At 44.9% G+C, this 23,252-nt stretch overlaps 1 protein-coding gene and 2 pseudogenes across 5 annotated transcripts in view; 2 read left to right on the top strand and 1 right to left on the bottom strand.

Annotated features, from left to right (window-relative positions):
- The window catches only part of Iqsec1 (IQ motif and Sec7 domain 1), a 328,885-nt gene that overhangs the window by 122,173 nt on the left and 183,460 nt on the right, over positions 1-23,252 (top strand). The gene's annotated exons all lie outside the window — the stretch shown is intronic.
- Positions 8,676-8,771, bottom strand: Gm25185 (annotated as a pseudogene).
- Positions 20,816-21,391, top strand: Rpl21-ps12 (ribosomal protein L21, pseudogene 12; annotated as a pseudogene).

The raw sequence follows: 23,252 nt of genomic DNA, 5'->3' as shown, positions 1-23,252 counted from the left end.
CACCATGTCAGTAAGAGCCAGGCCAGGCTGAATTTCAGTCAGTGGGACTTGTGGCTACTTTAGTTGGCTGGATTGGGACTTTGAGTTTTATTTTTAGTATTTTTTTCTTTTAGCTTTTAATGTGTTTATTGATTTTTCCTTTTTATTTTTTTATTTAGTTAGCCTCAGTAGCATGGCAAGTGATGATGTAGTCAGTGTTGATGAAGCACACAGGTCAGAGAGACCACACCAGCTTATGGGCTGCTCACCTACAGGAGGAGGAGGCTGCTGGAGGTTCTGCAGACACATTGCGGAAGTATAAACTGTAGATATGAAGTACATCAACACCATAGATTCTGGAGGCAATGCCAAAGCTAGTGATTTTGGCCTGAACACTTAGTGTATAGCAAGATTATAAGCTGCTCTAGTTCTGAGTTGCATATCTATGAGTCCTCCATTTTCTTCATCATTATAGAGTCTAACCAATTTAAAGGAACCAGAAAGTCCTGAGTAGAGAGTGTAACACTACCAGTCACCTTTCTGTACCATCTGTTCTTCACCTTGGGCCCCAGACAGTGGCCCAACACTGTCACAGAACATCATGGACACTAGGTTCAGGAATTTTTCCTCAGTCAATGTAGAAAGATGCTCGCTCTCCAGTAACCCAAAACCCATAATCATGGCCATAATGACTGATGTGATTTTGACCCTTGGAGAATCCAGGAACTACTTACTACATAACAGGAAATTGGATGAAGCAATGGCCGCATGTCTTGTACTCCAGCATGACACACAGGGATTAACTAAACTAGTCAGTTGGGGGAGGTAAAGGGAGATGGAAGGGGGTGACCAGGAGGACTGCCACTTGTGATTTAAGAATTTGCCACTGCCTTCAGGCCTGACAGTGACACCCTGGACTAGAGAACAAAGTGGTTTCAGTAAGTGTAAGGTAAAAAACAGGTAGCCACAGAACCTAGGTGGCAGGTGGTCAGCTGTATTTCTGTATTTTAACTACATGTCATTTAGGGTCATTTTTGATTGGCAGTCATTTGAGTGATTTATGGGGTGCACATGTTGTATAGCCATATCTACATACTATGGGATGGTTTTCATGCATCGTGTCTATCACCTCAGAAAGAAATCCTGCCTTGTCTCACTTATGCTGAAGCTAAGGAGGCCGACCCAGAAGCGAACAGCAGAAGATGGTGGCTAGAGGCTCAGGAGGAGGAGACCTCAAGAGGGAAGGGTCAGTGAGAGGGCATAGAGTTTTAGATAGAAAGAATCTGCTTGCAGAGCTGTGACACTGCAAGGTGACCACAGTTAAGAGCAATGTCCTGTATGTTTCAAAGCCACTTGAGAAAGTCCATTCCACATGTCCCCTTGCATTTTAAGTAGCAAACTAGAGAATGCTGAGCTCCCAAGATCCTGATATTAATGTTGGGAATCAGCAGGCATAGACTCAAACAGCTGCAGGACCAGCCAGGCGGGAAGACCAGGCTTCTGTGTATCTGGCATGCCTGGGCCAGCGCTCTCCATCTAGTGCAGCAAAAAGGTTTGCAGACAGCAGGATTCCAGTCATGAGGGCATCAGCAAGATGCCCAGTCTTTCAAAGCACCCCCATGCCAAAATCACAAGCTGACAGGTCCCTGAGATGAGAAGTCATAGAACTGGAACACTTCCTATTCTCTTTTCTTTGGGATTGCAGGGATAGTGACAGTGGTCCTTGATAAATTTTGTTTCTTATAATAGTGAAGCTGGTGCTCCTGAAAGATGATTACAGCTATTCTAATCTTCAGGCCACACTTCACTACAGCTGCTGGTCTTGCTATGGTCAGTGGCTAGCATTGTAGTACTGTGGTACTCCCAGAAGACTGAATGGTGACTCTATAATGACTTATAAAGAAGGTAGGCTCTTCAGGAGCACCAAGCCCAGTGCTGACTTGGCGAAAGAATAAGAAGGATCAGGAAGAAAAAAAAAAGCCAGGTGTGGTGGCGCACGCCTTTAATCCCAGCACTCGGGAGGCAGAGGCAGAGGCAGAGGCAGAGGCAGGTGGATTTCTGAGTTTGAGGCCAGCTTGGTCTACAAAATGAGTTCCAGGACAGCCAGGGCTATACAGAGAAACCCTGTCTTGAAAAACCAAAAAAAAAAAAAAAAAAAAAAAAGGATCAGGAAGTTAGGTTTCTGACCTGAAGAGTGGAGAGGCTTTTGAGATCCAGGGATCATGCTGTCCGAACCCCATCCTGCTCTGAGGGTCCCTGGTTGTAGACTGTACTGATCTACCAGATTTTCAAGCGTGCGGAGGATTTGATCTTGGCTCTGTATGTTTGTGCTACAGGCACTTAGCCAACTGATGGCTCCTAGTTCTAATCCCAGAACTCAGAAGGGAGAGGCAACAGAATCAGTTCAAGGCTGGTTTGGAAAAAGGCCAGCTGTTTTCCCTTGACCTCCAAACTCCTACTGTGATATTTCTTGTATTTCTTGGAGGGATCCTGCTTTGTTCTGCTGATTCCTATGCATACAGCATCGAAAACAACGTGATTTGAGGCCATTTAAGTAATGTTGCAGTGAATACTTGGGACACAGTGGCTGTCACCATCTCTGAGGCAGGTTTCCTAGAAGGCTTGCATACATTGGTTTCTGAATATCCATGGGCTTCAGCAAAGTTACACTAGGTATATGTGTCTACAAGGCATGCAGATGAGCCAGGGTCCATGGCATCCTCTATACCTACACTGCAGACACTGGTCTGACTCCTTGCTAGCAGGATTTACAGGAGAAATTATTTATGTTCAAATTGGACAGCATCTGCTGGGCCTGCCTGGTGAGGAGCAGTGATGGTGTAATCTTACCTCATAGGTTTCGATGTATCTAGAAAATACATATGTTCTTTTTGATTTTACAAGGGCTTGCAGATAACAGTTTGTCTTGACTCTTAGTGATACTTTGGAATCTTCTCACAACATCACCTTGGGGTTGAGTATAGGCATTGAGGCCCGCCTGTACCTCTATATGTTTTCCTGTGGATTAGAGTGTCCCTGGCCCACCTGTGCCTATTCTGAACTTTCTTCTCATTCTTATATTTCTTTGACCTGCCACTGTCCCCCACAAGAAGCCCCGAGGCTGGTATGGATTCCCATCAACCATGTGCTAGTATTATTTAGTGAGTGGTGCCTGCTGGCCTATGGTTTCTAGCTGATCAGAAATAATGGATCATATACACGATTGTCTTAGTCAGGGTTTCTATTCCTGCACAAACATCATGACCAAGAAGCACTTGGGGAAGAAAGGATTTATTCAGTCAGCTTACTCTTCCACATTGCTGTTCATCACCAAAGGAACTCAAACAGGTCAGGAAGCAGGAGCTGATGCAGAGGCCATGGAGGGATGTTCTTTACTGGCTTGCTTCCCCTGGCTTGCTCAGCCTGCTCTCTTATAGAGCCAAGACTACCAGCCCAGAGATGGCACCACCCACAAGGGGACCTCCCCCCTTGATCACTAATTGAGAAAATGTCTTACAGCTGGATCTCATGGAGGCCTTTCCCCAACTGAAGCTCCTTTCTTTGTGTTAACTCCAGCCTGTGTCAAGTTGACACACGAAACTAACCAGTACAATGATCCACTAGGAGGACCGACCATCACACAATGGGAGCTCTGGCAGAGGCAGTTAGGAGTGGGGAAGCTTACCTGGTGATTCTCATTAGCAGTTTCCATTTCTTCTTTAGACTGTACTTGCCAGCCTTCTGTGGCTGTGACAAATGCCTGTGGTGAGTAACCTAAAAGGAAGGATGTGATGTGGCTCTTAGTTTCAAAGGTCCAAGTCCAAGATTCCCTGGCCCATTGCTTTGAGCCTTTGGCAGCATAGTACATTGTGGTGGGAGTGTGTGGTGGAGTAGGCCACTCATCTCCTGGGAAGCAACGAGAGGGAATAAGGAACTAGGGTCCAATGCCTGCTTGAGGGCAACTCTTATCTATGTTCTACTAGGCCCTGCCTTCTCCAGTGCCGACCACTCTCACTAGTACCTCAGGCTTACAACCCAGCTTTTAACATCTGGGTCACTGAAGAACACTTCAGATCTAAGCCATCACAAGCTCTGTCCTCCAACTGGCTTGTAGTTGGGAAAGTGAGAGTCAAAGACCATCATAGCCTTCTTTGAACTAAGCTGTGGTGGGGGAAAAAACCCTTGCCCTCCACTGGCAGTGAGTGTTACTTATGGTTTCCATAAGGAAAGAGACAGCTCCTCATCTTTCCTCTGCTGGTCTTGCTGCTGGAGAGAGGGGTGAGACTCAGATGCAGCCATCTGAGAGAAGTAAGGGCAGCTTCTGCTTGACAGGGCCATGAAGCAGAGGCACTTTCTGGGAGGACCTGTCTGCCCCTGATAGACACTGGGGAAGTGTACCCTTCTATTTACTGCTGTCTTCATTCTTATCCTGACTAGCCCTGCAGACTTGTAGGGACTCTTCTTGTAGCCTTCCCTTGGGACAGGCTACTCTATGGACTGTACTGCCTGCCATGCTTAGCTCTTATTTCCTAGGGACAATGACAGTGGAACCTGAATCCTTTACCCTTGTCCTGGCTCTTCCACAGAAAGCTCACAGATGAAACCCAGTGCCTCCAACACAGGGCATTCAGTATCTTCTGGGGCAGTGGCTGCTTTTTCCTCCCACGCTGCACCCCAGGCTCCCCCAGAGATTGAGCTTGATGACACCTGCAGTTCCTAATTAAATAAATGGGAGAGCAGGCTGCAATATTGTAGCATAACTGGATTATGGCTAGAGAGAAGCCTCTGGAACTGCTATGCTCCCTGCTTAGCTGACAAGTTGAAACATTTAATTAGAAAAGTAACTGTGCTCTGTTCAGGGACAAAATCAAAGATAGTGCTCAGCCAGGTCACTCTAAGCTGCCCTCTATGGACATGGTGTTCCTGACCTCTAAGCAATTCCATCTTCCCTTGGAAATTCTTGCTGGCCCTTCACCCCAGTATGCAGGTGCTTGGGAATGGGGATGGTAGCATAACGATGTAGTGCAGGAAAATTTTAATCTCAGTGGTATAGGACTGTATTGTGCTATGAACAATGAGTGGCAGTTTGTTGTTTGTTGGTTCCTTGTCTGTTTATTCCCTAGTGTTTGCAAGAGGTTTGGCACTATGGTATATGGTTGGGGGAGTGTAGTAGGCATGGCACAGGGAAGGGACTCCAGAGAGTAGTTTTCTTCTACTCAGCTCCAAGAAGGGATAGTGCATCCTCATAGGACCTCACAGAGCTCCAGAGTGTATAGAAGGGTGCAAGGGAATGGGAGGCCTTGAGCAAGAGCTGTTGCTGTGCCCTGGAGGAAGGAATAGTAATGGGGAGCCGACTGATGACAAGCTATTTTGAGTGACTTCTCTGAGCTCTGTAGTATAGGCTGTTTCTGGAGGATGGGGCAGAAGAGAATTGCCCTGATATGGCAAAGGGGTAGGGTGACTAAATAGATCAATTTATATTTAGAAATTGCTTCCCCAAGAGGCTTCCTCTTAAGAGGAATGGGTAGGTGATAAGGGAGTCAGGAGGTCAAGGTCAGAGAATTCCCATTACCAGCTTGCCCAAAATAAACAGTATCTGCACGGACACAGGGTGGAAACAAGAGACAAATGTGAAGACATGCCTCCAATGTCACCTCTTCAGAAGAACCTCCCTTGCTTATCCTATGCCTCTCATGCTCTCCTCAGCATCCCTACTCTCACACCACATTCAGTCCCATGCCCTTGTGCTTAGCACTTACTTATGGCTCTCATACCACCAGAGTAAGTTCTCTCCATTTTCCCAACATTATGTGGTCTGGCCATAAGACATCCCTCACATCTCTCTCAGTGTCATCACTTTTGCTCTGGCCCATTCAGTCCTATCTTCATCCTCCTGTTTTTGGAGTTGCTTACACTATGGCATTAGCCCCTGATCACATGCCCTTAGTTACTTTTCTATTACTGTGATAAAACATCAAGACCAAGGCAACTTATAGAGAATTTATTGGGGCTTACAGTTTAAGAGGGTGAGAGTCCATGATCATCATGGCCAAGATTATGGCGGCAGGCAGGCAGGCATAGCACTGAAGCAGTAGCTGAAAGCTCACATTTGGAGACAAAACCACAAGGCAGCAACAGAGTCACTGGGAATGACGTGAGTCTTTTGAAACTTCATGTCTTTCCTCTTCCATGACACACATCCCCCAACAAGGCCATTGCTTCTTAATCCTTCTCAAATAGTTCCACCAACTGGGGACCAAACATTCAAATATAAGCACCTATGGGGCCATTCTCATTCAAACCATCACAGCCTGTCATGATCACTGTGAAGTCATGGAGAACAGCAAGTTCTTCTGTCTTTCATTGCTGTTCCCACAGCCCAGTCAGTAACTACATCCAATATCAACTCCGTAAATTCTGAATAGAGAGCTGCTGCCACACCTGATGTATGTGTGATCTACAGTTCTGACTCACTCCAAGCGTATCCACTGTGGTTCCAGAAACCTGCAAAGGGGGGAGTGAAGCAGGAGGCTGATTTCTCAGGAGGTGACAGCACAGTGAGGGAGATCTAGGAACATGAGCTAGGTGCTACCCCTAGAAGATGAAGTCAGAAGGGGTTTGTGGAGGCTCCCAAAGGTGTTCAGAGAACAAGCACTGCCCAGTGTTCTGGGTTGAGAGAGCTTCATGTGCAAAGGCCCTAAGGCCATGGCAGGCTATACACTGGAAAGTCTAGGTTCACATCTGGATTCTCAGTTTTAGTTCAGTTATTTTATTTTTGCATTCCTTTGCAATCTTATCAATTTTATCTCATCAACTAATTGACCCAAATCCAGTCATCATTTCCTTGAACTCAGCAAACTCTATATCAAGATACAAGGTGGGAACAGTTAGGGAAGCCTACATTTAAGGAGAGACCTGGCAACTAGTTAGAATTAGGTGTGGTGGTTTGGATAGAATGGCCCCCATAGGCTCATATTATTCAAATATATGAGCCTTTGCTTTGTTCCCAGTTGGTGGAACTGTTAGAAAACATTACAAGCTTTGAGAGGTGTGGCATGGCATTGTCAGAGAAAGAGCTTTGAGATTACAAAAGCCCCCTGCTATGCCCAGCTCCCCCCTCTGTCTGTCTGTCTGTCTGTCTGTCTGTCTCTGTCTCTCTCTGTCTCTCTGTCTCTCTCTGCCTCTCTCTGTCTCTCTCTGCCTCTCTGTCTCTCTCTGTCTCTCTCTGTCTCTCTGTCTCTGTTTCTCTCTCTCTCTCTCTCTTTCTCTCTCTCTCTCTCTCTCTCTCTCTCTCTCTCTCTCTCTCTCTCTCTCTCTCTCTTTCTGCCTGTGGATCAGGATGTAGTTCTGCATGCTGCTGTGCTCCTTGCCATAAGGATAATGGAATAAACCTCTGAAACTATAAGCAAGCTACCAATTAAATGCTTTCTTTTATAAGAGTTGCCTTAGTCATGGTGTCTCTTCACAGCAATAGAACAGTGACTAAGACAGCATTTGGAAGCAGGGACTGGGGTACTGCTGTGACAGGCCTGACCATGCTGCTTGGTGGAATATAGACTTGTGAACTTTTGATTAGGAAAGCAGTTGAATCCTTTAAGTGGGACTTAATGGAACGTACTAATAGGAGCATGAAGACAGGCATGCTAAGAGCAATGTAGATTATGATGTCCTGGCTCAAGGAGTTTCCAAGGGGAAGAATATAGGTGACATAAAGATCATCTTATGAGATTTGGCAAAGAATGTGGCTGATTTTTACCTATGTCACTATAAGGCAGACAAGTTGCTGGACAAGCTCTCTCATGGTCACACCCTTAGGGCAAGCCCACCTGTGTCTCTACTAACAGGGTCAGCCCACCTGCACCCACACCTTCAGGGTCAGCTCTACTATGTTTTCCAGATGAGGTACAGGGCCTGCTTTCCCAAGTACTGCAGCAGGTGAGGGGCAGGGCCAGCTCTCCTGCTTTCATGACTCCGTCAGAGCCAACTCTCTCACCTGACAAAGGTGGTGAGAGGCAAGTGGGAGGAGGTTATCTCTCCCTCATCCACACCACTGCATGGCAGATGAGTGGTAGGCCAGATCCCCCACTCTTATATCTTTGAGAGGCAGCTCACCCACAACTCCCACAATTTGTGTGGTCTGTTCTTCCACATATTGCAGCTGGCTAGTGACAGGGTCAGCTCTCCTGCTCTTATGCCCCCAGGTCCAGCTCTCCCATGATGCCCAGTTGAGGGGTGGGGCCAGTTCTGCACAGTCCTCAGACATGAACATGTCCCTGGGCAGCCGCCAGACCAGGAGCATCTGCCTGGCCTTTGGTGGTAACAGGACCCCTATTGCTACAGGGCCATGGGCCCAGATGTGGCCCCCATGACAGCACAGGCCAAGACCCCACCATGGTCCCAGGTGATATCACAGGCAACTCACTTTAGGCTGTTCCTCATTGCCCTTGACTCTCCAGTTATGCCTTTCTTCATTGTGCCCACATCCTTCTGTTTCTCGTTCTCTTCCATTTCTCCTTTGCTTACTTGCTTCTCTTAGTGGTACTCAGGGTCTCTGAGTGTCTGAGGTCATCTCAGGAGTGCTATGCCCCACTCATTCACTATAGTGCCATGCAGGGTCATCTTGGGCATGGTCTTTCCCCTCAGGCCTGTGGAACACTGGACTAATGCTCATCTCAGGCTCACTTTTTTTTTAAGGGAGTGTTAGGCTACTAATCATCAGATATTCGTAAGTCGGAACACTGAGCATAGACTCAGCCTCTCTTCTCTCTGCGAACTTTGAACTTTTAAACAGTATTGAGACTGTGATAGACTAGGGATGGGGAATTTTGAAGTAGAACTGAATGTTCTTTTTCTTTTTTGGCATTATGATTTAACTACAAACTTATTGGAGCTAGGGAGTAGAAGGTGATGGTTTGAAAATGAATGGCCCCTATAGGCTCATATATTTGAATGTTTGGCCACCAGGCACTGTGTTGGGATAAGTCTGCTCTGCCACAGGGCATGGCCTCTTGGGGAGGTTGAAGGTAGCAGAGAGGCCTTCTATGGGAGAATTAACCTGTGGCTCTGTAGGTGAATGCCTTCTTCATGGCTCCCTATGGCAGATCTTGAGGAAAAGACACTCCATGGTTCTAAACACTTTATTGTCATGGATCAACTTCTCAGGGTGGGCCTGAGATTAAATACCTTTTGCAGGGAGGAATGTCTGGGAAGGGAAGCTTATTGGCTAAGCCCTCTGGACCTCTAGGTACCTCATTAGAATGGAGAACTCTGCTTTAGGCCTATGTGACCATAGGACATGTTTCTTTTATGTGAGAAGCATGGCGTGTGTTCCAAGTCAGGAGTCTAGCAGGGAGCTGGGACGAGTCTAAGCCTCTGATGTGTGCCCACTGTGTCTCCAGGTCTCAACCTGCTCTACCTTACCAATATTCCTGACATGGTTTTGTGTCCCATGGCAGTGGAACAATTTGAAAGGATTATAAGGGTTAGGAGGTTTGACCTTATTGGAGGAAATGTGTCACTGGAGGTGAACTTTGAAGTTTAAAAAGCCCATGCTATTCCCTGTGCTCTCTCTCTCTCTCTCTCTCTCTCTCTCTCTCTCTCTCTCTCTCTCTCTCTCTCTCTCTCTTTGTGTGTGTGTATCAGGATGAAATTGTCACCTACCTTTCCAACAACATGCCTACATGCCACCATGCTCCATGGTGATATGGACTAAACCGCTTAAACTCTAAGCAAGCCTCCAATTAAATGTTTTTCTTTATTAGAGTTTCCTTGGTCATGGTGTCTCTTCACAGCAATAGAACAATGAGTAAGACAGTAAGTGACTTTATATGGCCACAACTGGCACCCTTGGCATGACTAAGATCTTCTATGTGCCTTCACACTCCTTCCCTCCCTCTTATTTTGACATCCATCTCTGACCCCGACTTTCTGCTACACCTTTATCTTCCAGGTCTCTGACACTTCCTTGGGTATTCATGACCTTCTCCAAGTCACAGTGTGCAGAAAAGAGTCTCCTCCTTGAGCCACACCCAACTCCCCAATCCCTAAAGCATGCCTCCCCCATACTGATGCTCAATGATTCCACTAATGGGGATCTTCTATTATCTTCTCCCACCTCTCTGCTCTAAAGTGCATATACATTTCAAAACAGTGACTCAGAGTCTTCCTGTGGCCTCTTTGTCCAGTCTTCCAAACCAGCTCATGAGATGCTGAGGCACACAGTAGACTCAGACACAGAAGCTATCTCTCCAAAGTGCCTTCTCCTCTGACAAGCAACATTTTTCCCTGAGAGCATCCTTGAGGAACCAAAGCAACAATCACACAACACATCCAGCCTCTTCATGGGGTTCTTTTCCTCCTCAAGGGCAGTGGCATGAACATGTGACAGTGCCCCTCCCACCCCTGAAAGTCACACCTGAGCGTTTTTTAACTGTCCTTTCATACAGCTGTTTCCAGGCCCTTCAGCAAAGGCCAGAGCATCTGCTACTTTGTTTTTTAGCTCCAAGCCCCGTCCTGCAGCCCACCTCCATGCTCAGGTCAAGATGTAGTAGATGTTCTGTCCTTTTTGAGTTGGGAATGGTGGATGACAGCAAGGGAATGGCTTCTGTCTGACTTCAGGAAAAGTATGACCCCATCTTCATGTATCCTGTGCAGCAAGGCAGCCTTCTATCACCTAAGACCAAGTGCAGGTTGACAAGAACACACTGCACAGGCAACACCTGTGCTCCCTACTGTTCTCATTCAGAGCCTAGTCCTTTAGTAACAACAGAGATGATGTGGCCCTCCAAAGTCATCACATTAACTCTGGGAGAAGTCTGTGGTCCTGGCCTAGACATCAGGGACCTAATAACAGCAGTGGCTTGAAATGGGGGACCTATCTCCAGGTCTGGGTAGAGTGAACCCTAACTCTAATTATTACCTCCCACCTCAGAAGAAGACTCCAAGACTTGGGTTCACTGGTGAAAGGGTGGAGGTACCTTTTGTGCTGGTGACATGTCACATGATAGAGGTAGCTTGATATTAAAACTGTCTGAGCCCCTGCTTTTTGCAAGCTATTTCCATACTCTACACTTCCACCCTTAGCAATTCTTCATGCAGCTAAGATTCCAAGTCCAGTGATATGAGTGGCAAAGAGACCAGCACATGGCCTCACTCTCTTCTTGTCCACTCAAGCCTTTGGTTATAAGTGTCCTCGATCCTGGCATTTCAGCTTGTTGAGATTTTATGGGTGATCCACCCCTGCCTACTGGGTGAGGGACAGTCCTCTCCTACACTGAGTATTCTAAATCCTTGGCTCCCACTTTGGCAAACTATCATAAACTTCCATACCCGGTCACTTGATACAGAAACCATGGTAGCAGGAAGGGAAGGAAATTGGACATGGGTCCCTATAGTAAGGCTGACTGTTGAAGAGACAGTCTTATGCCTTGATGTAAAGGCTAATAACATGATCCCTAAGAGAAACAAGAGCTGAGGCTGAGGCTGGGAAGGATCAGGGGTCAGAATAGACAACTAGACAGAGGATGAGCTTAACAAGCAAATTTCTTTGGAGTGATTACAATTTGTAATTTAAAACAACTATAGCTAATGAGATGTCTCAGGAGGCAGGGGTCTTTACTGTCTATCCCAAAATCCTGAGTTCAATATCCAGAACTCACACAGTAGGAAAGAATCACAAGTTTCTTCTGACCTCCTTGTGGGTGCTGTGGTGCATTCACAAACCCGTCCCCATAATCACACACTCACTCAGGACTCTTTCAGTGGCCACTGGCATGGGACCCAATCCATATGACCCAGCTATTTCACTCCTGGCCATTTATCTAGGGGATCCACACCTTACCTTAGGGACATTTACATGTCCATGTTTACCACTGCTTTATTCACCATAGCAAAGAAATGGAAGCAAGCTAGTAGTCCATCAATAGATGAACAGATAATGAAAATCTGGTACATATATAAAATAGCACAGCTATAATATATAATATATTCAGCTATAAAGAAAAATTAAATCACAGAATATTGTAGGAAAAATGGACGAACATAGAATGTATAATATTAATCAAGTCATACAATCTCAGGGAAAAAATCTGCATGTTCTTCCTCATATATAGATCTTAACCTATAATGTACATATTATATATGTGTGTGTATATACATTATAGTGCACAATATATGTATATATGTACATGTGCATACAGTATAGTCATACAAAGGAGAAAGGGCAATATAAAATATTAGGTGATGAGGAAGGACTAAATGTAAATGGAAACTTGGGTCATGAAAGACTATAAAGATAATTGTTTTTCTAGTTTTAACTCTGCCAAGGAATTTGTGGGGCATTGGTGGTAAATAAATGTATAAACTATATATTTGATAGTGAAGATGTAAAATCCAACAGGAAACTATAGCTGCAGAATGGCTGTTTTAAGAGTAGAGTTCACTGAGCTGTAGCGACTTTATACTTGGCTAATTTCCCTGTGTAATTTTTTTAATCTGAAAGTTTTTTAAAATAATAAAGTTCTAATAAATTTTTATAAAACAAAACAAAACCAAAATGATTTAATGAATATGGTGGCCCAACCCTGTAATCCCTGAACTCTAACAGTGGAAACAGATGGATCAGAATTCAAGTCATTTCCAGCTATGTGGTGAGTTTGGGTCCAGTCTGGACTCTGTGCAGCCTGTTTCAAATGAAGAAATGAGTGACTAAATGAAGAAAGAAATAAAAGGAAGAGAGAGAGAGAGAGAGAGAGAGAGAGAGAGAGAGAGAGAGAGAGAGGAAGGAAAGGAAGGAAGGAAGGAAGGAAGGAAGGAAGGAAGGAAGGAAGGAAGGAAGGAAGGAAGGAAGGAAGGAATCTGAAGGGATAGGACGATGTTTGCATTACAAGTGGAAGAGCCTTACTTTGAATTCCCATCTCTCTCTCTCTCTCTCTCTCTCTCTCTCTCACACACACACACACACACACACACACACACACACACACACACAGATACACACACAATTAAACAAGCAAACAAACAAGGAAAAAAACAAAAACCAGATTGTGGTGCATGTTTATAATCCCAGCACCGAGAAGGCACAGTCAGGAGGATCCCTGCAATTGCTGGCTAGAGAGCCTACCCTATTCCATGAGCCCTAGGCCAGTGAAAGATCCTCTCAAAAGACGCTGTTGATAGGTCCTAAGGAACAATACCCAAGGTTATACTCTGGTCTCCTTGTGCACTTTACACATGCATGTATGCAAACGCTCATAAACAAGCAAACAGGAAATGTAAACACTCTTCTTAACTGATGTTTCTGTGGCTACAAAGGTATCTAAGGGACAGAAAGAATGAGAGGAAAGCAGTCAGAGACCTGACTTGAAAGGGAGTCAGTCAACTGGGAACAATGTTGGTGCCACCCTCCAACTTTGGAGCTCTGGTATCCCAAAGCCCTTGGGAGATATCTATCTTCATTTTCAGAAGTAGCAAGGATTCTGGGACATTGAGCATCACCTATCAAGCTCGCCAGGCATGAGTCATGGCTGAGTCTGCATTAAGAATTGGTCTGGTCCTTATCAGGTGTGTGTGTGTGTGTGTGTGTGTGTGTGTGTGAGAGAGAGAGAGAGAGAGAGAGAGAGAGAGAGAGAGAGAGAGAGAGAGGTGTTGGGCATTCTGCTGATGGGTGAGAAAGAGCTTCTAGAACCCTCTTTGGCACACCATCACCCCACTTCTCTCCAGCACCAGGTGTCCTTCAGCACTGTGGACAGCAACCACGCCTTGGCCAGTGTGCTGTTCACTCCTATTCAGTCCTAGACAGGGCAGTATTGCCTCTGTGGCTCTGCTCGTCATGGCTACACACAGACAGTGTGTGAGGGTGCCAGCCTTAAGATCTTTCCAGCTGCCTAATGCTGCCACTGCCATTACAATAGCCCAATGGAACCCAAGCTCCATCTCTGATAGCAAATCTAGGGTCTCTGAGAAGGAAGTGGTTGGAAGCTACAACAGACATAGTGAGGAAAATGGGAAGGTCCCATAGATCCCTCATCATTTACAGCCCTCTCTCAGCCTTCCTTACCATCTTTCTCTGTCCCAGCTGAGGCAGACAGTGGCTCTGGGAAAGAAGAGTCCTCTGGCTTACTAAAGTGGAGTGAGACCCCTCTGAGGTAGACCTGTTAGGAGGTGGGAATGTATTCCCCCTCACTCTGTCATTCACAATAACTCATTTAGATGGTCATTACCTTATTAACATATTATGTCCTCCATTTCTTTTTTTTTAAACATGTGTATGTACATGTTCATGTTTGTAGAAGCCAGATGGTACAGTCATCACAAACCATCACCTATGTTTGAAACAGGAGTCTCTCATTGGAATGAAGGGACCCCCAAGAGCAAACAATGTACAGAGTGGTTGGGTTTCCAGAATCACAGAGATAACAGCAGGCATGGCACCTGAAGCCCAGCCTACTCTGCTCTCTTGCCTCCCTGGGCCACATAGTCTCTCATGTTCTGTCTGTACCCAACATTGTGTCCTCCTGTTTACATGTTCCTTGGCTCTTCTCCATGGCCATTGCCTGACCCTAGTCTAAAGTACTGTCTTCTTTTGCCAGAAAATCTGAAAGCCTCTCTTTGCTTGCCAGATCCACCCTGGCCACTTCCCACCCTTGTTCTTGACAGTGTCCAAAGACATTTGCACATGTTGGAAATGAGTGTATTGGTTTGTTTTCTATCAACTGTGATAGAATACCATGACCCAAAAGCAACTTGAGGAGGAAGGGGTTTATTTCAGCTTGTAGGTGATAATCATAGCTCATTATGAGTGAAAACAGGAACGCAAGCTGGAATCTGGGGCTTAGAACTGAAGCAGGGGCCACGGAGGAACACTTCTTAGTAGCTTACTCAGCTAACATTCTTATTCACCTAGGACCAGCTGCCTAGGGATGGCACCATCTCCAGTGGGTTGTCCCCCATTAATCATCAATTAAGAAAATGCCCTACAGACTTGCCTACAGGACAATCTGATAGAGGTAATTCCTTAGCTGAGGCTCCCTCTCCCCAGATGATTCCCACTGTGCCAAATTGACAAAACAGCTAACCAGTACAATGGGTTTGGCGGTTTCCTATGCTCCTGGGAGATGGTCATGATAGGATATGACCTTGGGCCATGGGTGTTCTGAAAAGTTTGTACAACCATGCCCCTGTGGCAGTTATTCCTAGCAAAGGGTTGAGAACCCATGCTGGGGTTTGGAGGCATTGGAGACAAGTTGTCCATTAGCCATCATGATATGCAGCCACTTGTTGCTCAGAGTAATCTGGCTGGCTGGATGAGACACACAGCCTCTGAGTGTCAGTTTATAACCCATCATTTAGGACTCTCTGGCCTCTCAGCAGTCACAAAGGCATCTTTTCCTCCTGAGAACATTTACCTGAATATCTCATTGGGAAGTTCCCTTTCTGTTCAGCTCACACATTCCTCACCAGGGATATCTCAATGTTCATGTGACACCCTCAGAGAGTGATAGTCCACCCTGGGCTCAAGGCACCAGGGGTTTACCCTCACTGCCATCACATGGCCTCATAGAGTAGTCCCACAAAGCCAGTGGTCATCAGTTGGTTGAACTTTGATGAAACCTGCTCCTTCCTAGCTATATGCCAAGTCCCATGTTGAGGGGCTGGTCTTAAGGAAAGTGTCAGATACAAACCTGTTCTGTAGACCTGCCTCTGGTCATGGAAACAGAGAAGCAGGCTTCCACCTTCAATTCCGCAGCTGGCATTCTAGCAGAGGGAAGGCAAGAGATGCTTCCTGGACCAGGAATGGTAGGGTGGCCTTTAAGGAGTCTTCCAGAAAAGGAGTTCACAGATGGGTAGTAGGGTGAGCAAGGATTCAGTTGCATGATTCATATCTCCAAGGCTTGCAAGAGGTGAGTGTTGGGACCAAGGGAACCTCTAGATCCTGACTCTGACAACCTAACCTCACTCATCTTAGCTACTAAAAATGAGTTGTCCTTTTCCTCCTTTCGAGATGTGCCTATTCCACCCTTTTGGTTCCTTATGTGTCTGTAGGTGCCCTTTATGTACACTGACTATTACTCCTTCACTGCCTCCTTATTTCAGAACTCTGCTTACTTACCTTTTGTCTGTCTGTTTGTTTGTTTGTTTACTCTGTGTGTATGCGTGCATGCATGTTTCTCCGGATGCACACTGAAGTCAGAGGATAGCTTGTGCAAGTGGATTCTCCCTTTCTATCTTTATGTAGATTGTGGAAATTGAACTAAGGTCTTTAGGCTTAATAGCAAGTGCCTTTCCTACCTGAACCATCTTGCTGGCCCTGCTTTGGTGAACATAGAATTTTGTTTTAGCTTATCTGCAGTTAGACTTCTTGATTGATTTCTGCTAGGTGAGGTTATATTCCTCACTGAGAAGCCATGCCAGCCTCAACTACACTTCCCCCACACTTGCTTCTCCACATTTTCTGTCTTTACTTTTCACCTTAGTGTGTCTGAAATTTGGTTGAGTATGAAATGAGGCTAGAATATGCCTTAATTTCCCCATGGGGCCACAAAGGTGGCCCAGGAGCACTTGTAGCATGGGCCTTCTTTCTTCAGCTACATATCAGGACATCTCAAAAATCACAGATCCCAAGACCTTTCCCATCTCCCTTTTCCTCTCATTGTGGTTTCTGACTTATGTGAATTCTGTGGTAGGGAATGTGACTTTTCTTAAGCATTTATGTGAGGATAGAGTGGAGGATTGGTGGGTCTGTGCTGATAGCTGATCCAGCTTGATCCATACAGGGAGACTAAGGAAGCACCGAGGGCAGGTCTGAGCCTCAGCTGTATCCACACACTCAGTGCAGAGGCTATACACATTTGGACTGATTCAGTTACTCAGTTGTTTTCTATCTCCCTAACGCCCATGTCTCTGCTCATCATGGAAGCATCTTGGCTTATTTCTCAAAAGATACAGAGTGACTGTAGGGCTTCTTCCTCTGTCTCCTGTGCATGATAGTCTCCTTTTCTCCTTTTCCAGTCTCCTTGATTTCTAGCAAAATGGGGGACCCAGGACAGAATGTTGATACCCTGAAACCTAGAGCAAAGGAAGGTCTGTTCATGCCAGTCCCCAGTGATGAGGCAGAGCTTAGGACTCTATTGACATCCTACTCCTCAGACCATGTCTTAGTCAGGGTTTCTATTCCTGCACAAACATCATGACCAAGAAGCAAATTGGGGAGGAAAGGGTTTATTCAGCTTACACTTCCATACTACTGTTCATCACCAAAGGAAGTCAGGACTGGAACTCAAGCAGGTCAGAAAGCAGGAGCTGATGCAGAGGCCATGGAGGAATGTTCCTTACTGGCTTGTTTCCCCTGGCTTGCTCAGCCTGCTCTCTTAAGAAGCAAGACTACCAGCCCAGAGATGGTCCCACCCACAAGGGGCCTTTCCCCCTGAGGTTTTTCCTCAACTGAAGCTCCTTTCTCTGTGGTAACTCCAGCTGTGTCAAGTTGACCCAAAGCTAGCCAGTACAGACCATCATCTCCCTCAGTCCTGCACTAAGCTCTTCCCTGGTGTGAACAGTATTCCAGGCTGAAGATGCTGTATATACAAAGGTCCCAAGGCAGGGTGGGGTTTTGTAGGTTGTAAGCTATAATACAGCGGAGCAAGAGGGGAAACAGCAGAATGTATATGTGTTGGGTGAAACTAGATGTCAGCATGTGCCACAGGAAGCTCCTGGAGGAATGGTGGAGTCTTTATTCAGGCTCAAGAGTAGCCTTCTATTGGCCTGGGGCTAGGTAAGCCAGACTAGCTCCACAAACCTTCCCTGTTAGCCAGGTCCCAGTACAGCCCAGGTTGGACTGTGACATCCCCCTTGGGCCAGAAATTTAAAGTGTTTGCAGTTTGTAGCTGTCTGTTGTATTTAGAAACTGAAGCATCCCAAAGTCATAAATTACCTTGAACTAGTTTGCCAGCTCCACGTGACTCAGGGCAGCAGTTCTTCTAAGGCAACCACTTATATAACTGGCTGTATGCAGCCCAGTCCTTTCAGCAAAGCCAGGCAGAGATGGGCCTGGCAAGGGCATTGGCTACACAGCACCTGAGGGGCTGACACAGGAAGATGCTGCAAGTTGCCTCAGTCCCTGTCAGCCTCACTGATGTTGCCATGGAAACTTACTCCCTGCAAAGATGTTTTGTGAATTAAATAGGCTGATACTCCTTCTTGTGTGGTATGAAGAGGCAGAATGTGTCTGGTCCAGGGCCTGGATGGCACCCCTTCTGAGGCATCACCCCACATTTATTTGTACCCTCCCAAAGATTAGCAGCTCATTTCTACCCAAGATTCCCAAAGTGACAGGAAGTTGGGACTGCTGACTCAGCTCTAGGGACACTATTGGAATCTGGGCATCTGAGACAGCCTGTGCAGAGTAGAAGGCAGTTCTGGGGGTCCTGACCAACTAGAACCATTTTGGCTCCTTCGGCCTTTCTTCCACTGCCACAGTCCCTCACATCAGCCACTGTGAACAAGGTTAGCATTACTGCTGCACTTCAAGCCCACCAAGACCATGATAATGCTGATATCACATGCCAGTACCAAATCTGGCAAGACGGTTGCAGCTCAGTTTCCTGCCTCTCAACAGAACTCTGCTTGTTGTCTGCTGATACAAAATGTGACTTGTCATTCTTGGGATAGCAGGGGAGGGTAGAAGGAGGTAAGGCAAAACTAGTCTCTGCTTGTAACATAGGGTCAAGTTGGAATCTCCAGAGTTCTTTTTGGTTTCCTGGAAAAACAAAACCCATGTTCAAAGCCAGGTTTTAGATTAAATGGGACCTGAAACCTCCATAAAAGAGCAAAATTATGAAGCAAGTTCTCAAGGCACTAGCAATCACTTAGTTACTTAGGCCCCTGACAGAGAGGGAATAGACACGGTGACCTCTATTTTTCCGTGCATCTACCCTAGAGAGCTGGGGAATGGGAACCAGAGTCTGGTAAGTCTAAGGCTGGAAGAGTCAGTCTAATCTAAGAATGAGGGAGAATCATGCTGAGAGAGAGAGAGAGAGAGAGAGAGAGAGAGAGAGAGAGAGAGAAGAAGAAGAAGAAGAAGAAGAAGAAGAAGAAGAAGAAGAAGAAGAAGAAGAAGAAAGCACACCACTAGAGCCCTAAAGCTGAAGAATCTTTTAGATTTATTGTCACAAAGATATCAGAGTGCCTGGCACTCACAGACAGACAGACAAAGTGCCAACCTGGAAAAATTCTCAGGATTCACAGAACATTAGCGAAAGTATTCTGGAAATTGGCAGGCAATGCTGTGCCTTCAACTAAGCATAGATCAGTTCCAGCTAGGAATCTTGATGACAGGACCGTACAGTTGTGTCTGTTTCCACATACCTTACTGTGGCAAAGCTCAAGATGTAGCCAAATACAGAAATACCCAGACAGGTAAAATGCATGATATCTGTGACCATGAAACTTTCAGGCACAAAAAGTGGCAAGATAACATGACCATATAAAGAACAGCTAGACAGTCAGGAGTGACCCTAGGTGTACTGCTGCTACAGTTGTTGAAATGTAGGAAGTGCTTCTTTCTGTACAAAAATCAACATCTAGAGATTAAAAATACACTGATATTATTTTAAAGCACAGGTAATCTTAAATAATACAGATGGCTGGTGGGATGACTCAGCAGGCAAAAGTGCTTGCCACAGAAGCCTGGTGAGCTGAGCTCAGTCCCTAGAACCTCCTATGGAAGGAGAGAACCAGTGACCAGATGTTGTATTAGGACCTCCTCGTTCATGCCACAGCATGAGCACGTGCACGCACACACACACACACACACACACACACACACATACACACACACGCACACGCACAATAATAATAAGAAGAAGAATTAATATATTAAAAGAGAAAATTAAAACCAAAAACAACTCAATGAAACAGAAAAGTGTGGAGGAAGATTTAAACCTTATTTCATTCCAGTAATTCCATTAAATATAATTGATCTAAGTACTGTAATCTAAAAGTAATGAATTTTAGATTTTTTTTTTAAAAGACAGGGTTCTAGCTCATGGCTTCGCTTATCCCAGAATGCTTCTAGACTAGGATAGCCTTGATTTTCAGCAGTCCTCTTGCCCCTGTCTCCCCAGGCTGCAACTATAGGCTTTTGCCACCAGGCTAGATCAGAGTAGAATTGGTTTTGTTTTCTTTTGTTTTGTAAGAAAAATAAAAACAAAACAAGAACTATATAATGTTAATAAGAGCCATTCCTTAAGTATGAAAAAATACAAACAAGTTAAAAACAGAAGGCTGGAAAATGTGTCATATTAACTCTAATCAAGAGTAAGTGTAATGGTCATATTAACATCAGATTAAAACAAACTTCAGAGATGCCCAGATATATAGGATATGATTAGAGATCAGCTCATGATCATTAAGGAATCAATACATGCAAAGAAAGGAGCAGTTCTGAAATTTAAACAAGTGTTAAAAATACAGGAGGGAAGCTGGTAAAGCAAAGCTATAGTTTGATTTGAGACTTCAGTTTCTGCTTTTCAGTATTTGCTAGAGCAAATACAGAAAATAGAAATCAGTAAGGATGGAAAGACTCAAACAGTACCACCAACCTGCTTGATGCAACTGACACACCACCTAGTAACAGTAGACATGTTCTTCTCAGGTATACTGAGAACACTTGTACTACAGTGATGGCTAGTACAGCCAACATGACAGGATCTAGAATCACAATATAACTGGCTGTATCTGTGAAGGATTATCTAGAATGGATTAATTGAGGTGTGAATATTTAGCATAAATGTGGGTGGCATCACCTGTGAGCTTGAGTCCTGGACTGAATAAAAAGGAGAAAGCGAGGCAGCCATCTTCCAGTAACTCGCCAAAATGACGAACACAAAGGGAAAGAGGAGAGTCACCCGGTACATGCTCTCTAGGCCTTTTAGGAAACATGCCGTTGTTTCTTTGGCCACATACATGCAAATCTACAAGAAGGGTGATATTGTAGACATCAAGGGAATGGGCACTGTTCAAAAAGGAATGCCCCATAAGTGCTACCACGGCAAAACCGGAAGAGTCTACAATGTCACCCAGCATGCCATGGGCATCATTGTCAACAAGCAGGTTAAGGGCAAAATTCTGGCCAAGAGGATCAATGTGCGGATTGAGCACATCAAGCACTCAAAGAGCAGAGACAGCTTCCCGAAGCGGGTGAAGGAGAACGACCAGAAGAAAAAGGAAGCCAAAGAGAAGGGCACCTGGGTGCAGCTGAAGCGCCAGCCTGAGCCACCCAGAGAAGCACACTTTGTGAGGACTAACGGAAAAGAGCCTGAGCTGTTGGAGCCCATTCCATACGAATTCATGGCCTAATGTACACAAAGAAATAAAATACCAGCACTAGGGGAAAAAAAAAAAGGAGGAAGCGAGCTGAGTCCCAGCGGTCATCCATCCCTCTCTGCTTCCTGACTGCAGATTGTGTGAAGAGCTGTCTCGTGTTCCTACAGCCATGCATGATGGACTGTCCCCCTCAAACTGTGAGACAAAATTAATCCTTCCTTGAATTGCTTTGTCAGGTATTTGATCACAGGGAAACAGCAAGGGTCACCAGACACTGTGTAACTAAATAAAACTCACAGCATTTAAAAGGATCAATCATACAGAGTACGATTACATTGTGGCTCCAACCACAGTGTAAGAAAATTAGAAGTTTTGGATTTTGACAATATAGTTTTAAATTATCCATAGATCAAAGCAGAAACAACTTTGAGCTAAATGTAATAATACAAAGTATACCAAAAAGTGGTAAGATTCTTAGCTCAGTATTAGAGGTGTACTTAGTATGTACAAAGGCCTTGAGTTCCATTCCCCACACTATAATAATAATAAGTATATATAGTTATATAGTTATGTATATGGCTATGTGTAAAATTGACAGGCTTCTAATGAAGCAGTGCACAATGAGACATTTTAGAGTGCTAAATGGCAATATTATAAAAGAAAAATGATGTCAAATCAATAAGTTTAATTTTCATCTTAAGAAATTGTTCTATTAAAGAACACATTAAACTTAAAGAAATAGGAGAAAAAGATTAATGTCCGAATGTAAATCAATGCAACTGAAAAATACAGCCATTCAATAAAATTGAGCCTAATCCTTAAATTTTTGAAATTAAAATATGAATACATCATTTTTGCCTTTCCTTTTCCTCCTTCCAACCCCTTCCATGTACCCATCCATTTCCTGTCTCTCAAATTTATGATCTTTGGCTTCTTTTTAAAACACACACACACACACACCCCTACATATAGAAATACAGTCTATTCAATCAGTCTGTATAATGTTACTTGTATGTACATATGTGATTTCAAGGCTGACCACTCAAGTATTAGATAACCAACTTGAGAACTCTCCCCAGAGAAGACTATTTCCTCTCATCTCAGCATTCCTCAGTTGCCAGCAGTTGTTTGTCTAGGGTTGAAGCCCCATGAAGTTTCCACCTTCCATGTTAATATGTCTGTTGGTGCGCTTGTTTGGGCAGCCAGGTTGTTGGGACTTCATGAGTATAGCTCCTCTGACATTTCTAGGAGTTGCATTCTTACAGCAGACACCCTGTTCCTCTGGCTCTCTTGCTCTTTCTGTTTCCCCTGCCCAAGAGGTTCCAGAGACTTAGGTGCAGGAGTTTTGCTGTGGCGGGATCCATGGGGCTGGGAGCACATACACACAATTGTTCTCTGCATTTTGATCAGTTGGTTTTCTGTAATAATCTCCATCTGTTGCAAAGAAAAATTTCTTTGTTAAAGGGTGAGAGCTACACTGTGGGTATACGGATAAATATTTAAAATGTAGCTAGTAATTAAGCTGGGTTCATAAAGTAGCTGTTACAAGTTTCTCTCCACGATCTATGACTTCACTTGCCTTGGGTAGTTGCTTAGGTTTCCAGTACCATCTATGATTTCCCTCTTGTCAAGCATGTCTTAAGTCCAATTAGAGAGCTATTGGTTACTGCTAAGATGTACATGCCACTACTACATACTACTACCTTAGGGTTATTGTGTCATACTGATCACCACTATGGTTCAGAGGCATCATAGTTGAGTAGAACTATTGGCTGCTTCTCTCCTTTGAAAGCTTGCATGGCATCTTCTGCTACTATGAAAGCTAGCTAATCCTTAGGGAGAAGCCTTTTGGGATAGATCCAGCTCAGATCCTCCAGGTTTTGTATCTGAAGCACATAGTGTTTTAGCAATAAGACTTACCCTGAACCTCTGAGAGGCAATAAGTTTAGTTCTTT

The sequence above is a fragment of the Mus musculus genome, chromosome 6 (assembly GCF_000001635.26).
Source record: "Mus musculus strain C57BL/6J chromosome 6, GRCm38.p6 C57BL/6J".
In the NCBI taxonomy this organism is placed as follows: domain Eukaryota; kingdom Metazoa; phylum Chordata; class Mammalia; order Rodentia; family Muridae; genus Mus; species Mus musculus.
This window is presented reverse-complemented; position numbering and strand designations above follow the sequence as displayed.